This window comes from Bison bison, unplaced genomic scaffold (genome assembly GCF_000754665.1).
Source record: "Bison bison bison isolate TAMUID 2011002044 unplaced genomic scaffold, Bison_UMD1.0 scf7180017864390, whole genome shotgun sequence".
Lineage (NCBI taxonomy): Eukaryota > Metazoa > Chordata > Mammalia > Artiodactyla > Bovidae > Bison > Bison bison.
Window position 1 is genome coordinate 1,816,603 of NW_011494962.1, and position 11,746 is coordinate 1,828,348.

The 11,746-nt window shown below is 36.6% G+C and overlaps 1 pseudogene; it reads right to left on the reverse strand.

Moving 5' to 3' along the window:
* Positions 1 to 3,276: 3,276 nt before the first annotated feature.
* Positions 3,277 to 4,191, reverse strand: LOC105002157 (annotated as a pseudogene).
* Between the last annotated feature and the right edge of the window lie 7,555 nt (positions 4,192 to 11,746).

The following is an 11,746-nucleotide window of genomic DNA, read 5'->3' on the forward strand; positions in this document are numbered from 1 at the left end:
TTGTATATTTCTAATGTCACTGAAGCGACTTAGCAGCAGCAGCAGCAGCAATGTCACTGAAAACTTTAAACAGTTGCAGACTGACATTCACTTATATTTTCTTTAGTATTTTCGCCATAATTCCAGGAAGTAAAGCCAAAATTCTGCTATGTGATTTACATGCACAGATCGTTGCAAAACAGTAGTTTATTCTTTTTTTTTTTTTAAGGCAACTGACAAGGCTTTATTGCCAAAATGTACAAACATTTTGTACAACTTAACAGTAAAAAAACAAAAAACAATCCAATCAAGCATTTGCCCTGGAGACCTAGTCTTTGCACAGGTTCTTTGAAGGATAGGATATTAGTAGGATATAGGATATATTCTTTTTATATTGTAATTCCAGTGCTACACCAAACAGTTCTGTCAGCGGGTAACAAAGCTTCATGAATACCTTTCTTATGACTTACAGTCAGTTGCTACATAATTTTCAGAATAAATGCTAACAGTGTCTGCTTATCCTTGACACCAGCTGCAGTTTCTCATTTCTGCTAACGACTAAAAGAATAAGGTCAGGTACGTCAACATGCAAATATGAGAGAGACTGGTTTCCACTAATTTGTACTTTCACTTTCCCCAAGTCATACATTTGAATGCAAATATATTAAATTTTGAATAGGAACTTCTAGAAAAAATATGTAATTCAGTTTATATTTCTCACTCATCAATAAGATCCTTCTAGCTTGCAAGAATTTTGTAGAATCAATATGATTTATAGGAATAAGAAAATTATTTATATTTCAAATAGGGCACACAGGTACAAGGACAAATATATTAGTACATATATATAGTATGTAGTACTAATTATATTAGTACAAGATAGTGTAGAAGCTAAGTCAGAAATTATAAGCAAAATAAAGTGGCAATATACATGAGGAGAGTAAAGTGCTACAGTGCAGAATCAATATGATTTTCTGAGGAAATTAACATGTAGTGTAAACATGACTCTTTTGAAATTTAGGAAGAAATAGAAGGAAATAAAAAGAACTTAAGCCTGATGTAAGGACATGTTAGTATTATCAAAATGACGTGAACAGGCTACATTATGCTCTGAATAGAGACACTTGCTTCCTTTTACAAGAACTTGTTGCTGTTTTCCTTGGAATCTGACTAAGTGCGCTCCCACTTCCATGTCCTCAATTCCATGTTCTTCTCTTATTTCTGGGCTAGAGGTGACCACATTCCCAGCTTTTGTTACAGATTGTTGTGGCAATGTGATCAAAATCTGAGAAATGTTATGTAAGTGAAAATTATGAGCACAATTTTAGGCCCATCCCTGCTAAATATACCCATGCACAGTCTTCCCTATGCCTTTTTCTTGCAGCTTTCTTGAAAGGTAGATAACCCCAAGCATTCTTGGAAGCAGCATGCTAAGGATGACAAACTTCTGATTAGCCTGATTCATGAATAACTGCCTAGAGAAGGCTGCTCTGACATATCACTACTCTCAAAAGAGCAATATTAAATGTGCGTTGTGTTGGAGTCACGTGATGCTTGGGAGCTTATTCGGGGGCAGTTTGTCTACCCAGTCTAATGCAGAGATTGGAATTGAGACTGTTTAGACTTGTGTAGAAGCAATTGAATGGTGAGGAAACAAAATTAGGAAAGTTTGTGAAGCGTATGTGATGAGTTTCATTTTCATTGGTTTCCAGCCCTCATAGTTTATTCATCCATTTAATGAGTAGAATATCATTTGGAGGAACTCTTCTATAGACTGACTTTATATCCAGGAATGGAGCAGGAAGCAGGATAAACATGATTCACCCATTGTAGGGTTTACATTGTCCTGGGACAGAGAGATAATTAAAACCAATGAATAAGTCAGATGTGGAAATTATTTACCTTAAGGTAAATAATGATGTTATAATTTCATAACTAAGAATTAATATAGACATGTAAATACAGTTGTCAAACAAGGTTATATGTTTCTTTCCTGTAGTGAAAATTGCTATCAATACTACATCAACACCCTTTCTATTTCATCATTTTCCCCAAGATTGTCATAAAACAGGTTTTGAAGACATTTCCTATAATTATTATATAGGCATCATAGATACCACTTTAATACATGCAGAAAAGCCACTGACTCATGTAGCATAATTTTTTACTATTCTTATATTGAATGTGTTTTTAAAATAGGGAAGATCCGAGTCTTCTCACCTCAAGATTAAAAGGAAATTTTAGGCAGCAAAATGGAGGAGATGCTTAGCATTTCAGAGGAAGCCTCAAGACGGTTTAGGGGGAAAATGAATAATTTGACATCAGATGTCGACTTCAACACATATCTTCTTAGCTAAAAAGTCTAAAAAGTTATTTTTATAACTTCATGTGGAAATATAGCAACACTGAAAATAAGTCATGATTGTTTTATTCTTCATCCATATAACAGAACTTGATTTTTTCCTAAGTTTTTGTGAAAGTGCTAGTTGCTTGTCATTTCCAACTCTTTGCAACTCTATGGACCATAGCCCCTCAGGCCCCTGTCCACGGAATTCTCCAAGCAAGAATACTAGAGTAGGTTGCCATTCCCTTCTCTGGGGGACCTTTCCAACCAGGAATTGAACCTGGGTCTCCCATGTTGCAGGCAAATTCTTTACTGTCTGAGACACTAGGGAAGTTCATAAATCTAATATTCTTTCATAGAACTGAGTGTACACATATGTAAAATGTATCTGAATATGATTGCTATTCTTGAATTTTAGTGTGAGCATATTTACCTAAGAATATTGCTAATTATTCTCCAATAACCATGAAGTAAGTGATCATGATGGATAAAAATCTATCTCAAATATACATCCTCATGTTGATTCAGAATTGAAGGTCATTACATTCCAAATGATTGGAGGCTCAAACAGTAGAATGTAAACAATTTCCTGAGATAAGTTGTCAGTTGTATAAAATTCATAAATATACATATTTTTTTCAGCAGAAAAGTGGTAGTATAGAATATGTAAGTGAAATATGCATTGCTACATAATCCTCAGGCATTTCACATAATATTTGTAAAATTAGATTGCTTATCTGAAATATATTGGTTAATAGTATGGTAATCTTATCTGTTTTATATCTTTCATAAACACATGCATACACACTTTTCTAAGAAGCTTAGGTAAAGGACTTTTCTTAGTAAACCTTTAGATATTACTCACTTATATGCATACTTAAAACATCAATAGAAGGTATAAGACATTATAGACTTCATCCCTTAATTTTATGCTAAAAGACATATGTTTCCACCTATTTCCTTTCCTTCAGCCAGCATCTTGACTGCCACAGAAATGACAGAAAGGCTTGAGTTAATTTCCCGTTTCACCAGATCAAGATACATGAGTGGATTGAAGGATACATGATTAAAACGACATCATAAAGCATTTGGACTGGTTCTTTCTGCAGCTGATTAGAATTCCAAACTGATAAAATTAGAGCCAGAATGTAAATAACAAACAGGAAAAGAAAGGAGATGACAGTTTGCATGGCTTTTATGTGGACCTCGGTGCTGGGATCTTGGGATCCTTTACCACTGAGCTGCATCTGCCTGAGATGTTTCCACAGGGAAAAGATTAGCAGCAGAAAAGATGTCAAGGACATAGTGAAGGGTATAAAGTTTGTTAGTGTGAACAGAGTCACATTTGAAAGGTGTAAAATGTCCCTTAGTTTGATCTTCTGAGTGGTATTTCCTTCATATTCATTTGTCTGAATAGCCTCATCCATGCTTAACACTGCAACTTGAAAAAACAAGAACAATGACGTCCCCAACATCATCATGAGAACTACACTTTTAACTCTCCACTTCAGGTGAAGAAAAATTAGGCTGGAGAAATTGGCTATCTTCAACAAATAAAATATACTGAGGCTAGTAGCAAGCCAGTTACTAAAATGATTGCTTACTGTCAAGGCAACATGAACAATAATTTTTACTTTTGAATTATATAGAGTTAGATTTTACACAATTACATACCAATTTATTAACATTGCCCAGAGCATAACAATTCGGCGGAATGCCAGAGCAGTGAGAATCCCATCAGCTGAGATCTTTGGTCTCTTGGTCCAGTCATTGCAGTTCACCAGTGCTATGAGGACATTGGCAAAATTTCCCAGAACAAATTCTGTCATTAATAGAATGGAAACAATGTTTGACATAAACATTATCATGTCTAAAAAAAATCCAAGTCTAATGTCACTGTTGTGATTCTTTCAATATTCTGACCTTAAATTCTTTGTACAGCTGATTTGGATGTACAGTGAAATTCCTGTTTCTTATAAATTCTTTGATGAATATCAAGCAGGAAAGCATCAGAAAATAATATTGGAAGAGCTCATTGCTGTCTGGATGAAAAACATTGCTATTTCCTAATATTTCAAATTGACTCTATTCATATTCTCTGTGGCCTTGAAATGGGATGGATTACTTCTTAACTGATGTTGAAGTAAAATATGAATTCTGATTTGTTAACATGCAAATAAGGACTTATCATTGTGCTAATTTCTCCTGTCTAACCTCTCCATAATTTGTGTTCATCAACTTCAGTTGTTAGTAAGGAAAATTTTAAAACCCAATATGTAGTATATACAGTGAAAGCCTAAACCATTAGATGAAGCTTGGTCATAACTACATTCAACATATTAGGATCATAATCACTAGGATCTTGAGGTTATATGTAATGCAAGGCAGACATCTAATATAGTGATGGAAACTGTCTTTTCCTAGATGGAATCAGGGACATTTTGTAAATTTTAAATGTGGAGTTGAGGGTGGACATGGGAAGCTGAATAAGTGGGCAATATTGGACAACTGCTATTACTTTCAGTCACCCGGGGACTGAATCCTCTTCCTGAAGCATGCACTATGAGATCTATCTCTCATTTTAGGAAACTAAACTGAAATACTTGCCCAGTCTGCATTGAAAAGCTGCCACTTCAAACAAATAAAAATAGGATGGGAAAAGTGGCTGTCTTCAAGAAAGAGAAGATGCTGAGGCAGATTTCAAACCACACACTCAAGTGGTTGATCACAATGCAAATCAGAATTATAAGTTTTCCAGCTTGACCAAAGTTATGTAGATCTGCAATGAACACTATAGAAATTAATCCATCAGTACCATGATTAAAAACACATTCTGTTTATGGATAAACTGGTGAGAATGAGGGTAATGAAGTTGATTTTCCAGTGTCTTACCCAGTTGGTTCAGATCATTATTCCCATCAATCCATTTCCCCAAATGCCTATTATGGATTTCATAGATTAAAAAAAAAAAAAAAAAAAAGACCTTATCCTGTGTGCTTCACATTTCCTCTGAGTGAAAAACCCCCATCCCAAATACCACTACTGATGAATTAATGGATTGAAAATTAAGAGTCTTATGGTGCTTTTCTGATTTTATTGTGGCTTCCTTTCCATTTCAATAAATACAGGCTTCTATTATCACACTGGTCCTCAGCTAACATTGTGAAAACCATTTCTTTTCCTCTCAAATGTTTTAGTATGTGATCTCCCTGCCAACAAGTATGGGTATTTCTTCTTTTATAGTAATATCTGCTGTAAGTTTTCATGTTGTATGTGTTAAAGAAGAGAATTTACTTTGTATAGATGTTAATGAAGGAACATTGTCTTCCAGTGCCTTTCCCTAAAATGCACAAAAAAAGCATGAAAACCTCCATGTTTAAAGAGTCATTTGCAGAATTTAAATTGTTGTGGAAAACTGAATGCAGGGATGAAATTTTATCATCATCATCATAATCAACAATATCATTTGACTAAGGAACAAAAGACACCTCAGTTCAGTTGCTCAGTCATGTGCAGCTCTTTGTGATCCCATGAATCACAGCACACCAGGCCTCCCTGTCCATCACCAACTCCCAGAGTTCACTCAAACTCATGTCCATCAAGTCGGTCATGCCATCTAGCCATCTCATCCTCTGTCGTCCCCTTCTCCTCCTGCCCCCAATCCCTCCCAGCATCAGAGTCTTTTCCAATGAGTCAAATCTTCACATGAAGTGGCCAAAGTATTGGAGCTTCAGCTTCAGCATCAGTCCTTCCAATGAATATTCAGGGCTGATTTCCTTTAGGATGGACTGGTTGGATCTCCTTGCAGTCCAAGGGACTCTCAAGAGTCTTCTCCAACACCAGAGTTCAAAAGTATCACTTCTGCGCTCAGCTTTCTTTATAGTCCAAGTATAGGACTTTTGTTGGCAAAGTAATATCTCTGCTTTTGAATATGCTATCTAGGTTGGTCATAACTTTCCTTCCAAGGAGTAAGCATCTTTTAATTTCATGGCTGCAATCACCATCTGCAGTGATTTTGGAGCCCAAAAAAATAAAGTCTGACACTGTTTCCACGGTTTCCCCTCTATTTCCCATGAAGAGATGGGACAGATGCCACGATCTTAGTTTTCTGAATGTTGAGCTTTAAGCCAACTTTTTCACTCTCATCTTTCACTTTCATCAAGAGGCTCTTTAGTTCCTCTTCACTTTCTGCCATAAGGGTGGTGTCATCTGCATATCTGAGGTTATTGATATTTCTCCCAGCAGTCTTGATTCGAGCTTGTGCTTCTTCCAGCCCAGCATTTCTCATGATGTACTCTGCATATAAGTTAAATAAGCAGGTGACAATATACAGCCTTGACGTACTCCTTTTCCTATTTGGAACCAGTCTGTTGTTCCATGTCCAGTTCTAACTGTTGCTTCCTGACCGGCATATAGGTTTCTCAAGAGGTAGGTCAGAAGACACATAAAAAGAACCAATAATTGAACTCTACCTAGGCTGAATGAAGGTAGATGACTGCATAGAATTCATAAATTAAAAAAAAAAATTGGTACAGATGAATTTCAGTATTTAAGTTTAAAGTAAATATATTTTAACCAGAATATTTATATTTTGATGTTACATTGATGATAATCAATATTCTCTAGATATGTGCCTATATTCCAAGGACTTTTTGTCACTGAAATCAGACTTGCTTCTTAAAAAACATCATTTAGTAGAAATTCGAAGATTATTCTATTTTGAAAAATGTGTGACCTGAGATTATAGAATTTATACAGTTTGCTCAAGATACATCAAGATCACATAGCTACATATTAGGCCTTAAATGAGATCTTTGAATAAGAGTATCCTTCTCTTATATTCCTACTATGTGGTTGCATCCAAACTGACACAGGGTTCATGTGTGAGACCCTAGAAGTTTTACTGGGGATGTATGGTCAGATTTCAAAGAATCTGGAGGACCCTAAACCCTTCCATTCTACTGATCCTCCTTTGTCAGATGAATCATTCTTTCTCCCCTCACTGAGGAGACTGGTCCTCCCTCTCCAGAAAAAGTGTGGTGACTTCTCTTAAGTTGGATGTCTTATGGAGGAATGCTGACCCCCCTCAAGATACATCCCTACCTCTTCTTTGTCCTCTTAGGGCTTCAACCTACAATCACACTTAACTCCCACCCCACAAATGATAAAGTGTAATGCATGAGAAGGTAAAATACACAACAGAAGAATTATAAGATATTGTATATTAACACACATTTTAAGAGTATGAATGAGAATGGATCTTACAGATGATAGGAATTAAAAACTGCAAGACATCAGATATAATAACTAACGTATTTTCTTTAAGTGTCATACAAATAAAAGAGTCAAATAAGTAGTTCATGTGCAAAGGAAAAGAATTTTTTTTTCCCAGTTTAATATCAGAATATAGAAGTGGTTAAAAAAACAGTAGAAAGCAATTTTTTTCTAAAAAATTCACAAACAGTATTCAATAAAACTAATTCTTGAGATAAATGCCTTAGGATAAAGTCACCCAAGGTAATCTGATATGTGAGCTTATAACTAATCTAATTCAAGAATACTCTCAATTTCCAAAAACATATATAATGAAGTCTCCTAATTCTATCATCAGCAACAATACTCTGCAAATCAACTGAAATTCCTAAAGAGGAAAAAATCCTAATCCCTAAGGTATAATTAATAGTTTGCTTCATGTTCTTCCATATCGCGTACAATGTGGCCAATATGTGATGCTTTAATGAAGAGTTTTAATCTAAAAATCCTTCAAACATATTATGGCAAAACATCTGTGTTAATTTCCTGTTCTGTATCTGGACCTCCTGTTGTGAGACAACTCATGCAAGTGGTCATTACTGTGCCTCACCAGGGCTGGCAATTTTGGTCAATGGTTTTGTAACATTAGGTTCCCTAATACATACCTCATACTTCACTGTACAGTTTTAATCTAGAAATCCTTCAGACTTGCTGTGGACAACAAAATCTGTACTAACACATATGTTATTGCTTCTTGCAAATAGTTGTGCTGACATATAAAATGGTGGCTCAGACGAATCCGCCTGCAATGTGGGAGACCTGAGTTTGACCCCTGGGTTGGGAAGATTCCCTAGAGGAGGGCATGGTCACCCACTCCAGTTTTCTTGCCTGGAGAATCCCCGTGGACGGAGGAGGCTGGCAGGCTACAGTCCGTGTGGTCTTCAGGAGTTTGTTGAGCAACTAAGCACAAAACATATACAATAACCCTCCAACACTGCTAACAATTGAAAGGCTGAATTCCATTTGATTTTCATGCAAATGTGAGTAAGAGTGACTTGCACTGATGTGCAATATTCTTTTTGCCCTAAGTCATTGAATCCTGGTACCAGTTTTCAGAATTTCCACACATATTAAAAAAAAAAAAAGGCAAAACAGGTTGAAAACTTGTTTTAACTTGTTATATGTTAAAGCTTTTTGTATAACTCATGATACAGAGGCTAGAAGTGGATTTTCTCACTTGAGGCAAAACCAAAAGAAACCTAGAAGAATGCTCACAAGTCTTTTCAATAAGATCCTAAAGCAATTAAATTTTTAAAAATCAAAACTAGAATTCATTGTCAAATATAAAAAACATAGAGAAGAGATAAGTCGTTTCAGAAGAAATGCCCAGAGAGTGCAGAGTAATTGTTAGTACACTTATGTTTTGATTTTAGGGGAGAAACTGTGTAACTATTATATAAATGCAAATATTCATGAAGAGAATAGAAACCACCACCATTGATATTATTCTTTCCCTCTCTGTCTTTCTACCCTCTGGTTCGCCTAGTTAAAATTCCTGATGATTTCCAGTATGTTCTTGAAATAACACCAAAGCCTCATAATGGTTTTTCTTGCCCTCTTCTTCCCCATGTAACAGATATTTTATGTGGCCATGTTGCTAACAGGTGTCCAGTATTTCTTTCACACAAATTCAAGTTAGTGTAATTGAAATAAGAGTTTTAACAGAGTGGCAAGAAAAGAAAGCAGTGTAAGTGGAGGTAGACATCTGAGTTTTTCAGTGTTTGTAGTTGAAAAGTTTGGGGTTGATTATTTCTGTGATATTGAGTGAGCAAGTACATTACTCTTTTAGTTTTCAGAAGAGATGGATAGTGTCAGTGATATTCTTCTGGAATTGACTTGCTTTCTCTATGATCCAACGAATGTTGGCAATTTGATTTCTGGTTCCTCTGCTCTTTTTACACCCAGCTTGTACATCTGGAGGTTCTCAGTTCGTGTACCGTTGAAGACTAGTTTGAAGGATTTTGAGCATTACCTTGCTAGCTTGTGAAATGAGTGCAATCATGCAGTAGTTTGAATACTCTTTGGCACTGCCCTTCTTTGGGATTGGAATGAAAACTGAGGGGCCACAACTGTTGAGACTGGAGATTGTGGAATGGGTTGCTTGAAATTATAGAGTTTAATCAAATCTGCCAGATAAATTTCAGAGCAATAAGTTTAATTGATGAAACAGTCAAGCAATTGGTTCAATGTATAAAACAAAGTTCTGTACCTGATAAATATGCCCAGTCTGGCTGAAATTGATCTGCCAACTAGCTGCAGGAGATGACTAGATAACTATTCTGGAATTTGAGTTGTCCTTTTCAGAAGATATTTATGCAATGAACAGAAAACAAGTGTTTGGATAATGTGTGAATATGGTTTAGATTGGATAGACATCACAAGTTACAATGGTGAAAAATTCAGTGTGTTTTTAATAAAATGTAATATTTATTTCTTGTTGCTGGTGATAAATTACCACAAAGTTTGTAACTGAAACAAAACAAATTTGATGCCATATAGTTCTTGAGAAGCCAGGAAAGATCCCACTGGGCTAACATCAATGTGGGCTGAAAGAAAGGTGTTGGAAAGTATGGATTCCATCCAGAGGCTTTAGGGGAGAATCCATTCCTAGACTGTTCCAAGTCCTAGAGGTTGGCTGCATCCCTTAGCTCAAGGATGCCTCTCTTCTTTGAAGCCAACAGTCATGGTCTTCTGATCTCTGGTTACATCTTCCTATCTTCTTCATTCATTCTGACTGTCCTGTCTCTCTTCCAATGAAAAGGATCTTTGGGATTCCAATGGATAATCGAGGACATTCCCCAGATTTCAGTCAGTTGACTAGCACCCTTAATCCCATCTGCAACATTAATCTCCCCTTGCCTTGCACATAACATTATGCACAGGTTCTAGGGATTAGGATATAGACTGTTGAGGGGCCAGTATTTAACCTACCACACAAGGGAAGGCTGTTAAATGTACTAAAAAATAATACCATTGATAGAGACTCTATCTACTTGAGATGAATATAGGAGTCATATTCTGTCAAGTAAGTTGACAGATTTATTCTAATGTTACTAATGAGGTTAAGAACAAGTGTGCTGATTTTCAAGATTTATCTTTGGGCTTGGAGAGTTTTCTTGTTCATCTAAATCAGTTCAGTTCAGTTCAGTCACTCAGTCGTGTCTGACTTTTTGCGACCCCATGTATTGCAGCACATCAGGCCTCCCTGTCCATCACCAATTCCCAGAGTTCACTCAGACTCATGTCCATTGAGTCGGTGATGCCATCCAGCCATCTCATCCTCTGTCGCCCCCTTTTCCTGCTGCCCCCAATCCCTCCCAGCATCAGGGTTTTTTTCAAATGAGTCAGCTCTTCACATGAGGTGTCCAAAGTATTGGAGTTTCAGCTTCAGCATCAGTCCTTCCAGTGAACACCCAGGACTAATCTCCTTTAGGATGGACTGGTTGGATCTCCTTGCAGTCAAAGGAAATTGCAAGAGTCTTCTCCAACAACACAGTTCAAAAGCATCAGTTCTTTGGCACTCAGCTTTCTTCACAGCCCAACTCTCACATCCATACACGACCACTGGAAAAACCATAGCCTTGACTAGATGGACCTTTGTTGGCAAAGTAATGTCTCTGCTTTTCAATATGCTATCTAGATTGGTCATAACTTTCCTTCCAAAAGCGTCTTTTAATTTCATAGCTGCAATCATCATCTGCAGTGATTTTGGAGCCCCCAAAAATAAAGTTTGACACTATTTCCACTGTTTCCCCATCTATTTCCCATGAAGTGATGGGACCGGATGCCATGATCTTCGTTTTCTGAATGTTGAGCTTTAAGCCAACTATTTCATTCTCCTCTTTCACTTTCATCAAGAGGCTCTTTAGTTCTTCTTCACTTTCTACCATAAGGGTGGTGTCATCTGCATATCTGAGCTTATTGATATTTCTCCCGGCAATCTTGATTCCAGCTTGTGCTTCTTCCAGCCCAGTGTTTCTCATGATGTACTCTGCATATAAGTTAAATTAGCAGGGTGACAATATACAGCCCTGATGTACTCCTTTTCCTATTTGGAACCAGTCTGTTGTTCCATGTCCAGTTCTAACTGTTTCTTCCTGACCTGCATAT